The sequence below is a fragment of the Anguilla anguilla genome, chromosome 11, assembly GCF_013347855.1.
Source record: "Anguilla anguilla isolate fAngAng1 chromosome 11, fAngAng1.pri, whole genome shotgun sequence".
NCBI classification, from domain to species: Eukaryota; Metazoa; Chordata; class Actinopteri; order Anguilliformes; family Anguillidae; genus Anguilla; species Anguilla anguilla.
In genome coordinates, this window is record NC_049211.1 from 31,462,601 (window position 1) to 31,477,473 (window position 14,873).

General features: G+C 39.5%; 1 long non-coding RNA gene across 1 annotated transcript; it reads left to right on the plus strand.

Annotated features, from left to right (window-relative positions):
• The first annotated feature begins 3,189 nt into the window (after positions 1–3,189).
• Positions 3,190–14,200, plus strand: LOC118208429. The gene is made up of 4 exons (XR_004761561.1): positions 3,190–3,301; positions 7,422–7,483; positions 10,227–10,529; positions 10,638–14,200. It is a non-coding gene; the product is annotated as an uncharacterized LOC118208429 (long non-coding RNA).
• Positions 14,201–14,873: the final 673 nt, after the last annotated feature.

Sequence of the window (14,873 nt, forward strand, 5' to 3'; positions counted from 1 at the left end):
AGAATCTAAATTAAAAGAGAGATCAAACAATATATATTTGTGGAGGGAAATAAATCTATCAACAGTGCAAAGTGAACCAAACTTCAAACCTAGGGTGAAAACAAGGTCCTAAGTACGGACTATGTTATGCGTTGGACGCGACACATGTTGAACAAAGTTAAAGGACAGGTCAGCCTTTCCCAAAATCTCTCTACATATTCCCTGGATTCGAACCTGCAGCCTTGTTGGTGGGTATGATATTTCAGCCCAGGGTGTTTGTCTGAGTTGGTAATGATGGTTCAGCCCAGGTATGGTTTCTATGTGTTGAAAAATATGATGTAATATATCCATAAGCCACCCTGCAGCCACAGGTGTCGGCAGCTAGATAATCAATGCTATCCTTTATCTGTTCTGCCTGCTGTGAGACTGGAGGCTCAGAGAAACAGACCCACATGGACTCCTGGCGAGAGAGAGATGGACTGGTTGCTCGACTGTTGATTTGCTGATTATTTGTGTTGCCAACCTGTGCTGCTTGTATACAGTGGTTCTCAAACTCAATCCTGGGCCAGTAATTTTGAGGGATGATTTACCATCATAAACCATTTAATCTAAAATAATTATGCATGCCATGAAGAATAAAAAACCCCATATTCACATTGTGCTATGCTGTAATCAGTTACATAAAAAGAAGTAAAAAGAAATTTACTGATCTAATCAACAACTGAGGTGAATCAACACAATCCTAATTGGTGAAAGTGTGAAAAATCTGGCAGCTAAAACTAACCATTCAGTAAATAATGAAGAATTCAATGAGAATGCAATTGAAAAGCCACGCCAAACCTGCATGTGGACCAATGTGTGCTATGTGTAAACTCTACAGTGAGAATAAAGGCAAACCAACATAAGAGAATATTGGTAGAATACTCTTAAGATAACATAAGATATATAGAGCAGCACATCTGACAATTTTATTCGTCTTTATTGTTGATGTAGTTAATTGCGGATATTAAGATCCCATGGAAAAACTCCAGTGGGGGTACTCAGACAATAAAAACCTCAATCGCGTATTCATAGTTTGTGCCTCCGAGCCTGGGAGAGTGTGTTTTATTCTAATAGGGAATTTGAACACAATTTTACCTTCGCAAAACTATTCATATCCCAAAACTCTGAATCATTCTCCTATTGTGTTTCTCCGACCATGTACTGTAAGATTATGCAGTGCGTTTCCTGCACTGTATAATCACACTAATTTTGTTATGATGGACAGATTTCATTGGTTGCTAGTCAGCAGCTATTTAGAACGTGTGACCCTCTCCAGCAAATTTAAAACTAGGTCATGTGATACCCAATTGGAATGCCTTGACTGGTGGCGTCCTCGTAGGATGCAAAGATGAGGTTTTTGAGTAAATAATCGGGTTCTGACTCAAGGCACTTGGAGACAGAAAGTGGTACTGCTGGTGGTGTCATCATTGTCAACAGGCCGTCAACACAATGCAGCGGCAAAAAAAAAAAAATTGCCAAAAGGGACTGCGTTAGTCAATGCAACAGTAACACCGGTGATAGCTGTACCACTTGTGTGATCAATTCCAGAAAAATACATTAATGGCGAGCGTATTTTCATTGGCTGCTCCCTGGGGAGTTGACACTGGAAGAGGATATAGGGAACATAAGAGAGATGACACGTCTCTGAAGAGAAGCTCTGATGGCATGGCGGAGACGATAATGGAACCAGGGTCTGTGAAAGCTGTAAGAGGTTCCCTGAAATATTTAAGCAGTCGGAGTGTTTTTTTTTTTTTTTGCACAAGACTGATGGAATAGGGTCATCCCTTTCAGTAAAAGGAGCTTTTCTTCCCCGCTTCCCTCGGCTCACCTATGAGATGTGAGTTATTTCCTGATTTCCAGTGTTTTTTTAGATGAGTGTTAAATTTCCTGAGCTTGAGATTGGTGAGGTGAGGAAAAAAAAATCCTTGATGACTGCAGAGGCTTAATATTATAATGTTCTCTAGTGATGTTTGGCATAGAAAAAATCAACCAGCTGTGCTATAATGTATTCTGATGTTTTAAATTTTCTGAACTTTAACAAATATTGCATTACAGTGCATTCCTCACCATGTTGCTTTTTCGGCCTGGCCTGTCTCCAGTTGGGAAACAGCATTATAACCTGTATTGCGTCATAGAAAGGCAGCAGTTTCAGTTATTGAATACTCTACTTGAATCCTACTCAAAGCCTGGTCATCCTGTTGGTAGCCTCGCGAGCCAGTCTCTTTTTTCACTTCGTTCAACAGAGCCTGGCCGATGCCTTGATGTTCTAGGCATAAACGAGGCAACCTTCCCAGGATAGATGTATTTTCCCAACCAATCAGAGTGCAGAGGGGCGGCGCTCCAAATGTGGTGACGATTTTGGCCAGGCGTGGTCTGAAATGTGCACTGGAAAAACATTACCGGAGGCAAACTTTTCCACAGACCCACATCAGTTCGCCACTATTTGGGGAAAGGGGTTAACGTTAATGTCAGAGCACCGACCACACCATCAAAGTTTATCACCGAGATATGCAGAGTCTGCGGTTATTAGTGATAAATTTATTTATTTAATTCCTTTTAGGTTCAACAATTCCACTTGCGCCTCCATTACTGATTGTAACAGGCAAACAATCAAAACCATTGCTTCTTCTGGTCATTTTTCTGGGTATTTATTTGATGGCAGACTGCATACCATATGTAGGCTACGCTTGAAAAATTAAACTTTTGCCAAATCCTGTAGGCAAGCGAGTATATTTCTGTTCGATAACAGCGTATCCAAACACACGCGCTGAAGGTCCTTCAAGGAAGTCACACCATGTATTTGGCAAGTCTGTGATATAACAGAAATCTTAAAATCTTCTTCGAATTTGTCCATAATTCTGTTTTTAGCAGATAATTTGGGTTTGCTCAATAGCTTTGTCCATTTTGCTGCTTTGTTTCAGTCGGGAGTGTTGGGGGGGGGGGGTGGTCAGGGAGAACTGGCACACTGAGACAGATAGTTCGATTAACCAATAGGGAGGCGCCGGTGGCTCCGCGAGGCTCCTCCCTTTTTCCCCAGAAAGTACACGCGTTCGTCCAGACTATCCTGTCCGAGGCTTGTGTATTGCAGTGACTTTCAGATGCCAGGGGGTGGCGAGGTGGAGCTAGAGCCAGAGAGGTGGCCGTTAATAACACGCCGCAAAGCGACAGCCGGCTGCCAAACAGCAGGTCGCATCATCTGGGAACTATCCGCCAATGTCTGAGAGGGACTGACCACGCTCCATCGCAAGGGCTGTGTTTCGTTTCAATGTCACTACAGACGGTGAGCTGTGCAGATTTTCAACGGCGAAAAAACGGAAGAGCACATTATGTAAACAAGTGGCCTGGCCAGGCTCCTAATGTGAGGCAGCTGGTCTGGTCTTTGTGCTATGCATGCTACTGCAGTGGAGGGTTGGAGGAAGGGAGGGAGGGAGAGAGAGAGAGAGAGAGAGAGAGAGAGAGAGAGAGAGAGAGAGAGAGAGAGATGGTACAATGGTTGTGGTACTACTAATTATACCCATTGATAAAACCCACATACTTTTCTTCAGCTTCAATCATATTCAGAGAATGTTCAAACAAATCAGTTTAAGAATTTTTACATTCAATTCTATTCTATTCTAGCAGGATATGGAAAAAGTCTTTTAAAAATAATTTAATTACCTCAGATCCACACTTGATCATGTACATCAAACCTATGTCAAAACTTAAAGAGACATTGTATTTAACTGATGTTTGGCTTTTTTCTGTACAAATGTTTCATTTGTCCACGGGTGTTAGTTTTGGTTATGCTTTGCTTAGATGAAGCCCATTTACTGCCATAAGGAAACTACTCTACTAAGCCAATTGAATACACTCCCTGACTACCAATACTCACTCAGGCAGATCTCTATTGATCCCTACTGGTTTATGAGTAACTGCCCAGCTTGAGCAGAACAGCACTGATGACTTCAGCCAAAAAAAGTCACCCTATTGTTCTCCATAACTTAGTTTGACCACGAACCATATTCATAAGCATGTTAGATCCGCATTGATGATCCCAGAGATAAAAGAAGATGGGGAAGATGGGGAAAAGGTAAGAGATGGGGAATCCTTTATAGCCTGATCCTTTATCAGCATTTCTACACTTCATGAAAACAGGCCTTGATCTAAGATCAGTCTTGCTTTTGAACTCATAATGAAAAAGGTTAGGATATGGACAGAGGAAATGTGATCCTAGATTAATATCCCAGAGAAGCTTAATAAAAATGGGACTAGGGTTCTAAGGACACCTTCAGTTTGCTGCATAGGGGTGGTTCTGAGCAGTTTGCCTCTTCACGATACAGAATGTGTGTATGTTTGATGTATGGTAATTTTCTATGGATGCCTGGCTGTGCTTTATTATGATAAAGCATTGGCTTAACACAGTCAGATGCTCCAAGAAAAGAGAGCATGAATGCGGATAACTTCACTCACAGTGCTCGGACTGAAGCGGGAGGATAGATCTGAGAATTTCTCTTTCATTAAAATGTCTGAACATGTCTTGTTCTCATTCATTTTATTGTTAAAGGGATCTTTATGCCATTATGTTGGGGAAGTGAGGATTAAATAAAATATGTATATTTTCTGAACCCTGCAGTTTTGAACCCAGCTAAAAACATTGGACAGTTTGCTCATGTATGTAAAACATGCTAGCTAGCTAGCTATCTAGTTAGCTGGCCTTTTGATAGCTAATATGTTAGCAAGCTGTTGTAGGCTGGTCCAAATTTTTATACAGTGTGTCAATATTAAGCTACTAATTAAAATTGGCATGTTGCAAGAGTGCCTAGCTAACATTAACTGAGTAACACGTATCATGATTGGACAATGTGGTTGTTGCTAGTTATCAAATGAGACATTTGCTAGCTATAAAATTTATGCAAGATTTTGTCCCGAAGCTGCAAGAACTAGAGGGTGGTTTTCATTTTATGGAAAAACACTGTTATCTGTGACAAACTTCTTCTCCACAACAGAATCTCTTTTCTTGTTAGCCCACAATTGTCTTCATCTTTTGTCTATGTGGAGAGATATTACTGCAAAGTTTTTTTAACCAATTTGGGGAAATGTATAGCCAAAGTGCAATTGTTTACAATGTACATGCCTTAGTTAATCTCCCTGAAGATGTTATGTTGCATGGTTGTTGGACAAAATTACTTCATTTCTGTATGAAATATCTACAAAAAGTGAAGAGACTAGTTAGGCAACCAGATTGTCCACTACAGCAAATTTTCAGAAGGCTGTTGGAACAATTCCATTCTAATACCAAACAATGTCCTGAAAGAACACACTTTTGATGGACTACTTCTGAGTACAAATGTTCTTTCAGTTAAGAGGCAGCACTGTGGAATGCATACAGAACAGTGGACCCGTAAAGTGTCAACAGGAAATAATGTCCTCATTGTTGGAAATGATGTTTGTGTCATATGCAATATTGCTGAATGCTTTGATGGAGTCTATGTGTTACACCCTCACAGAGGTCTGTTTTTTAAATATACATTTAGTTCAGAGTTCCTGAATGTGTACAGCAGTGGTGGCTGGTGGGTATGGAAACAATGTCCAATAATTGTGATGCGGTCCGAAAAGAGGGGAGCCTGGGGGGGCAAGGCCTTCGGAGAAATTTTATTGTGAAAATCATCCCTAAAATAAACCCTAAACATTGATGAAAATGAGACTTAGATATTCATCTTGGTTCATCTCAGATGAAAAAAAAAAAAAAAAAAATGAAAGATATGGCTAATTGTAAATAAAATCAAACCAAATGGAACCCCTAACCTGTCAAATTGCTCCTCTATTAAACTTTTGGTCTTGATTTGAATGCCAACAAAGTTCCAAGATGGCTAATATACATACTTAAAAAATTGACTGTACATATATAACGAATGATAATGAATTAAGCAATGTAGGTTCAAAAAATGCTAACATTTTAATAGGTGTGCATTTTTCAGAAGACATTGCAAAGATACTATGATCTTAAACTAAATATATGAAAATAGATACCTGTATGTACATCATGGAGCTGTAGGGCCTGCACTTTAAGCACATGTGCATTGTTTGATTGTAAATCTAAAACTTGTTGAGTACAGAGCCAAATCAAGGAAAAATATGTTTTTGTCCCAAACATGGATTTCCCTGGAGGTCCACCCATAGAGAACATGGAGAGATAATTTATTTATTTTTTGGATGCATAGCAGCATCAGGGATTAGAGTGGCTCCAGTTGTAACAAACTACAGGAAAAGAAAGAGTGTTGCACTAATCACAATGGGTGGTCATGTACACATTATTATTGCTATAGCTGGCAACATCTGACAGAAGAAAACAAGACCAGGTCAAAACCTTGTATATGGCTGGACCTAACACACGTGATCTGGCCGACCAATGGTGTAACTTCATCACTCACTTAGTCACAGACATTTGCGGATAGTACTGGAAATCATAGCTGGCAGAGAATAACAAGGAAATTTGTTTCAACATAACTAGGTACAGGGTGTTACCAATACTTTGCTTATTTTTACATATGGCTGCAAATGCAGCATGTTTACATTTTGTTGTCTTTCGTATGAACCCGGTTGATAATAGGTACCCAAACTTTTGTGTCAAATACATTCCTTTGCCAATAACAAAAAAATAAATAAATAAACATGGTGTCTTCTTGCCCTACTAACCTCAATTTAAAAAACTACTATTTAAAAAATCTATAATTGAAAAAAATTATAATTTTGCACAGCTACCTTATAACAAGCATGTCTCTCTACTAGACAGCTAGATTACACTAGCTAACATTACTAGGGTTAGAAAAAATATGTTACTTCACCAAGCTCCTCCAAATGAATAACAAAAATAACTCCTTCAACCACTCCTTCTCGCCCTACTGCCCTCAATTTTAAAGCTGCAATAGAAAAAAATCAATACATTTGCACAACTATATTTTATCACATGCTTCTCTTTCTCTCAATAGCTAGCTTTCACAAAATCTCACACTGTACGACTGAGGCTGAGCACAATGGCTTGCACACATAGTGACACTTGATCAACCCCTTCCATATAGGCTACTCTAATTGGATATACAGTTTGTCATTGTTTTAGTCTGATGGCTTATTGGTTAGGAAGGACGTCCTCCCCAAGTCTCATTTTTGCAATGTAAAAGATAGGAGAGGAGAAGCCATGGTAACGAGGTTATATTTGAATGGATGCTTATGGAGGCTTCAGGAGGCCGAGAAGCCATTGTACTCCCTGCTACATTTTCCCGTTGCACTAGACACCACTGTTGACATTTTAACATTTGGCACTAGGAGGTTTGGGTATCATACATGCTTACAAATGGATATAAAAGTGATTTGTTGGCACTGTTATTTTTCAATAATTATTTTTATAGATTTTTTCCCTTCAGATTCATGAGGAGGATGGACCTCCTGTGCTGTACAGAGTATCTCACCTTTCAGATTAACTCAAGTATGCCAAAGCTTCAGACATTACACAGAAATGCATAGCATTGCCCCATAGAGTTTGTGGCTATACCCTTTCTGCATACATTTTCACATGCCTAGTATAGAGCGGGACTTTAATTCATTTTTCATAATTGTTTTGAATGGAAATGACGTATAGTCATCACTTGAAACTATGCTTTCACTTTCTGACCTTTCTCCCATTTTTTCCCATTTTCAACCAATTGAGTTTTTGCCAATCCTCTATAGCAGAGGTCCTCAATCTTATCCAGAAAGGGCCGGTGTGGGTGCAGGCTTTTGTTCCACCCGAGCAGTGACACACCTGATTCTACTAATCAAGGTCCTTAGCAAAGACTACTCTAGTGGTTGATTAGTAGAATCAGGTGTGTAACTGCTCGGGTGGAACAAAAGCCTGCACCCACACCGGCCCTTTCTGGATAAGATTGAGGACCCCTGCTCTATAGTATAGGGCCCATTGATACAGTCACTCATATTGATCAGGCTGACCAAGAAATTCTCTTCTCCTCCTCCAATATGCTGAGCTGTTCGCTGGGTGCATTTTTATCACATGGCCTCAGCAAGAGATTTAGTGCATGTGGAGACTATTGAGATATTTAAATAATTGGAGACAGAGATGGATTAGCCTGTCCATTAATTTCAGCAGTAGCTGTCAAATCATGCATGAAGCCAAGGAAATGACATGGGGGCTGACATATTGAAAACATCACTTCCTTGGCACCACAACCAAACCTGTTGAAATACAGACTGACTACAATGTGAGCTGATGATGTTATCAAAAGCCCCAGTTTGCTTGGGGGATAAAGTGGTGCTAATCCTGGAATAACAATTTCAATATGGATATATAAGAAATATTGAAATTCAAATAGCTGAGAACTGTTGATTTGATTTCAGCCATTATTTCAACTGTGATATAAACTTTTAAAACTGTTACATTTTCTTATACTGGTACTGTAGGTGTTGCTTCTGAAGGTGACGTCAAAGGGAAAACTTGGCACCAGACACTTTAACTGCTAGGGGGCTAGCAGACTTCAACCTACATAAGAGGCTAATTCTGCCCCAATAATGGAGATCCACGCTATTCTCCTAAGATTAGCCAGCAGCTTGCCATGTACCCCATCAATTTAGTGCATTGAGAGCAAAAAGGAGAATGCACATGGTGATCCACCCACCCTTGAGACACAGTAAATTGTGCACCACAGAGAAAGTAATAGTATTTTGCCCTGCACCACTTGGGCATCCAAGTAAGATCTTTTCCATCTTTTCCACAGGACTGATTGCATCACTAGCATAAAGGGCAGGTCAGTGTTTTTCCAAAAAGCTTCAGAAAGGTTGGCCATTTGGAGAAATACTCAAATTGATATTACTTTTTCTCTTTTTGCTTTTAGTAAGTAAGTATCACTTGGTGAAATTTATGCAGACTAAAAACAGCTGGAGTTGTACCATCTGACTGGTATAATGTTGGAGTATCATTTTGGCCTTGCTACACCACTGATTAACAAATTGATTGATAAAGCTGTCAAACAAAGAGAGGAGCCTGGAGAGGACTGGGAAGGTCAGGACTGCACAGTTAAGAAAACTTGTAATATGTTCAAATTCTGTTTTGTTTATGATACACTTTTCCACACAGCACAGACTCACTGAATCATTACTTATGCAGCAATGAGTTAGTCTTTCAGGCTGGCATTCAAATGTGGTATTTTACTCATGACCCTTCTCTGAATTCCAACCGTGGAAAGACTTTCTGTCACTGTGTATTGAATCTATATATTTTACTGTTTCTGTCTGCAGCAGCTTGGGCTGTGGAAGCAGCAGTTCTTACTCATCGTCACTTTGATTTTCACTTCCATTATTTTCTGTTACATCCCCTCTTCTTTTATTTTGTTCCTCATTTCCTCCTCACCCTGAATCATTTTTCTTCAAGATCGCTTTTAAACTGATGTCTAACATAATCCAACACAGTCAAACTATCTGCTTTCTCATGTGCATCAAGTTTTAGCGATATAGGCTAATTATTTAATGGAAAAAGAGCTGCCTCGCTGTATCACAACCCAAACTATGACGTAGGTGATTATTCCGAAGATTGTTGAAAATGGGAGCCGGGGCAAAGGGTATGTGCAGTTTCATCTTTTATGGCTGATTTCTTTCCATTATTTCAATAAAATTGAGTTTTTAACATCGTGAATCATAAAATAGAACAACTTCTTCTATTTGGCTGGTGATATTTTTGTGATACCTGGTGCTTACCCTTTAATCTTGGATTGCTTTGCTTTCAGTGGGTTTTCATTTGTTTCACCGTTTGTGATCTGGCACAGCATTCTCTGAAGACAAGTTGGGCATTGTAGCTACAGTAAACTGTAGAATATCACTCGATACAGCGAGACATGCTCCTATTGACATTAGTGAGGTAAAAGCACCCTATTTCCTTTCATAGGATGCTTTTTACTCACTAATTCCATTTTCTTCCAAGTGCTGCAGGAAACAGGTAATATCATAAATGTAGGTCCAGTGCAAACACCATTTTGATCAGTGTTCATACGTTCTAGAAAACTGCTTGGCAGCTAGGCAGGCACAGAAGTCATTAATATGCAACACCTCCGACTTGGCGTCGGAATCTGAAGACGATATGGAAATCAAGCCAAAGTTTCGGCATAAGAAAAACAAATTTTTTGTTCTGTTCAGAAACTGAAAACTAACTGAAACACTTGGCTGTTTATTTTGTTTTATTGCAGAAACTTTTTTGGTGACACTGATTGGGTGGAAAGTAGAAATGATTAGCCTTTCTCACAGAAGGCAAAATCCGAGGTCCGAGGACCAGCTCAGCAGTGTCCATCTGTCCGTCTGCCTCTTGGACCTCAGTCACCGCAGTTATTGCAGTACTAGCACCCACAGGTAGCTCCACCACCACCACAACCTGCAGTACCGCAGAATTCTCCTCCACCATCATGTCATAGGGCTGACTCTCCTGGGGATGATGTAAATGGGACCAACCTGCAGGGTGACAAAGTCTGGGATTGGACCAATCCCCTGTACTGGTAAGCTCCATTTATAAACATTTGTTTTGAAGTGGTGTCTGTAGTTATTTAGCTAGCATTTACATTTGTTGTCCCCATGTTTTTGTCTTTTTTCCCTCCATTTTGTAGCTGCTCAATTGCGTACCCTTACCTTGTTGGAACGTGTGAAAAATCGGCAAACACATATCCTCTCTGTGCTCAACACCTTCGCCTCAAGGATGGATGCCAATGAGAGAGGATGCAGTCCTAACAGATGCTGTGCATTTCCCTTTAGGGGCTTCAGGAAATGTGGAGGAGTTTGAGGCCTGGCTTAGGGATGCCAACAATGCAGCAGTTAAAAAGAGCACGGTACTGCTGTCTCTTCCACATTACTATTTAGCTCAAACTGTACATAATCAGTGTGGCCTTATTTTACCCAAGATTAATTCAAGTGATAGCTTTCAAATTCAAGATATCATTCAACAGACAGCTGTACTGGCCTCCATTGGAGGACATGACACAAAGAAAGTGAGGTGGTACATTCTTGGACACATGTTTTGCAATAGCCAATCTACAGCACTGGTAAAAAATAAAAAAGTAGTCCCTATTAAAAATTATAATCTGCCAATCACTGCTGCCAAATTGTGGGCCAGCTTCATCTTTCTGGGCTGTTTCGATCAATCACAGATATGAAATGTTGATAATCGTGGATTATTTTCTGTTGCCTGGGGATTTTTATTTCAAGATGAGACACATGCAGTTTACCTGAAGATAAAACCATCATAGCAGTGAAAATACAGTCAGCTAATATATAGCCTAGTTAGTTAGTACTTTTAGTCCCTTAGCTTGCCGGCACTAAAACAGGTAGATGAGTTGGCTACCGTTATCATGTTAATGTTACATTGTTATTACTTTATATAGGTGTAGTACTTACCTATGAGTGGCTATGTTCACTCGATTGAGTTTGTAGTTGGTAGACTACAAATATGAATGATCACGGCTGTTCATTATTGGTAACTTAAGCAAGTGTTGGTACAAAAATTAATGAATGATAGTCACAACATAGTTATTGATAAACAAGTTTCATTAAAGAAAGCTCGGCTGTAAAGTTAGTTCTTTTTTAAGACAGCATTTGGGTGAATATTTGAAGATGATCAAGCTTTAACATTGGCTATTGATGAGCAAGCACTGCTACAGAAATTATCAAGTTGTAGCATAGTTTCCAAGATGGAAAAACTTCTCTTTGACCTGGGTAAGTTTTATCTAGGGTAGGCTAGTCAACATCATGTTTCCCTGTGTGATGCTGCAAAACTGTGGTGGCAGCAGGTATTTTTCATTTCCCAAGTTTAACTTCTAGATTGCTAACCAGTTTGTTTTGGCAATATTGACTTCCTGGCTTGCTGGACACAATGGATCGGGATTATTCAAGTGGGTCTACAAAGATAAATTGACTCGGCAGCAGTTCTGCAGAAGGTAACCTAACCCTGCCTCAGCTATTTATTTTTTTCAGTTGTTGCTCCTGCATGCTAATGCTACTACCAGCGATTCCACTCGTGCTAGCTTCCTAATTAGTAGGCATACACAAACCACAATGGGATAGTAACGCTTTTAGTTTATTGGTGGACTAGTCGGACCTTGTCAGGATGCTAGAATTCGAGGATAGCCTCTGTAACCGCTTTGGTAGGAGGAAGAAGACCTTTGAGGATAAGACACATTTTATTTATATCATGGTGGTGGTATGTTGCATAGTCTAATATATTACTGCGCCCCAGTTGCGCTAACTCCTGGAGTCACAAAATTACCAAAACAGACTTGGACATGCCCTTATTCACCAGTGCCTTGAGTTCTGGTGAGTGAGGGAGGTACAACTCCTTTTTTGAAACTTACAATTGCAAAATGGTTGGATCAATATTGTTATACACTACAGGCTTCATGAGGGTTGAGTCAGCTGGGTTGAAACTATTTCTTTAAACTTCCCAGTTTTTTTCCTTCCACTTACAAAATAGAATGGGCTACCACTGCAAGATCCTCCATAAAATACTGCCATACTGTATGCACCCGAAAAAAACTGGTTCAGGCTTTTTGACTTTTTCTGCAGCCCAGCAGCAGATCTGGCAAACCACCAACCACAGAAATCACTGTTATGCACTTAAGTGGAGAATACCCTCCCTCCATGGGAGATGAAATAGCCAATTACACATCACCCTGCAGGACTCCTGGCCGCAGTCAGCACTAGCACAGCCAGGATTCTAATGTTGGTTTATGAACAACTAAGACCTTGTCCTGGACCAACCGTAAACAATGTCAAAAACACACTGGTTCAATTTCAGCATGCCTTCAGTCTTTAGTCCGTAGCTGCGTAATGAAAAACGTTTCCGAAGTACCATATTACGGGATTTGCTGTATATTGAGTTTAGGACAATCAGCTGATCTCCAGCAATCCTCCTGCTGGTCCCAAAGTTCAGTGTTTATGTTTTTATCACCATTGTGCACAGCGAACGTAAAGAATGGAAATATTTTTTAATATTTAAAGTGGGATAATCTTTTTAAATTCCTGAAATATCCGCAATTGAGCTTATTACTATGCAGAGCCCACATAAACAAGAAAATACCTTTAAAGCACTTAAAAATGTGCTTGTGAACTTCTAAATAAACTGTTACAAAATGAATATTTCTTTGCCTTACATCCTAAACGTTGTATTCATAACTTCAAGATTTCAGTCTTAACTCAATAACAAAAATGTTGCGATTACCTAAATTATTTGCCTCTCTGGCATTACCATATGAAACTGATAATGAGACAAATTTGGTCAAAAACACCTCTGTTCACACATTGATATTGTTAATACTGTTGGCTTTTGACTAGGGCGACCAGTTTTGCTCCCCTTGTCCTCCTGCATGATATTTCAGTTTGTCGCCAGCTAGAGGTCACAATAGTCTCTTTGTCAAGCCCCTTCTCAAACAATTATCCCATGTGCATCATCTCAATAATCTAAGTTGAAGTAATTGCCCGTAATTAAGCATAGACGATGAATCACAGCAATGTTTACAAGCGAAACTCATTCATGTCCTCTCTACAGCACTCAGATGTCAGGCTGTGCACATGCATGTGGTTGGAAGGTGGGGCTTTTAAAGGTTTTTTCTTTTCTTCAAAATCTAGCTCTCTCGTTTGTTTTTCCAAACTTGCATACTGCACCTTTAAGCAGGGTCGTTCAGAAGCTCGAACAGATTTTGTGCTCGAGATTTTATCGTCTGTATATAAAATAGATAAGATGGGTTGTGCGTTGGCCTTTTTATGGATTCCAGGCCACAAGGGAATAAAAGGAAATGAAATGGCAGATAAAATTGGCAAGTCAAGATTGCAGTCAGAAAATATCCAAGTTACTGTATCTTTTGGGAAAATGGACAGGTTTAATTAAAAAGAGTGTTGGGAAGGAGTGACAAAGTCAACAGGAAATGGATAAGAGAGGGAGACACTTTTACTCAATTAAAACATCTCTCAAGAAAGGATCTGTTTATTATGGTAGAAATCGAACTGAACCAGTGAAAAGAATTAGACTGGGAATGGGCTGTTGTGGGTTGGGGAGTGGGTTGAAAGCTATTGGGAAACATAATGATGGACTATGTGAGTGTGGTTGTCTGGATGTTCTGTTAAAACACTGCTCAGTTGGGATGGGAGTGTGGACCACTGGTTCACAGACATGCTTTACATAGCATTTAAACGTCCATCCATGTTCACTTTCATTTCACTGCATATTAGATCAAATAATTGTTTATAAATGTCTCAATTCAAAATTAAATTGTATGATTAGTCACTTGCCATTGGAGTTGAAGAGCCTTTGGGGACCCCTGCAGGATAACCATTGAAAAGTTTAAATCCCTGCGGGTCACATGGTGGACACAAACGGGTGGCCCTACTTTTGACTGAATATTATTATTCAATTATGAGTATAGACCACTATACAATGCATGCGCTGCAATGATAACATGCTGATTAGGGAAGTGATTTTCAATCTGAAACGTGTGAGTTATTGTTCGACAATCAACAGAATAATGAATAAAAGTTATTGAGTAATTTCATCATTAACTTAAGTCTCTTAAATGACAACGTTGTCAAAAAATGATATGAGTTTGAGGTAGTGCAATGCAAATGTGTGTAATGCACAGCCAGTTCTTTAAATTAATAATGGGGTGAAATCTAAATTAAATATTTATCGCTTGAGCATGAAGTAGTGCAGACTTTTAAAATACCTATTTAATGAAAGAACAATTCTCAATGTAACCAAGAACAACAGTTTTAGATACAAAGGCAATAAATAATACCATATGTGTAGCCTATTTATTTGTTTTGCAACAAAATACATTTTTATTTAAATAATTTGCATA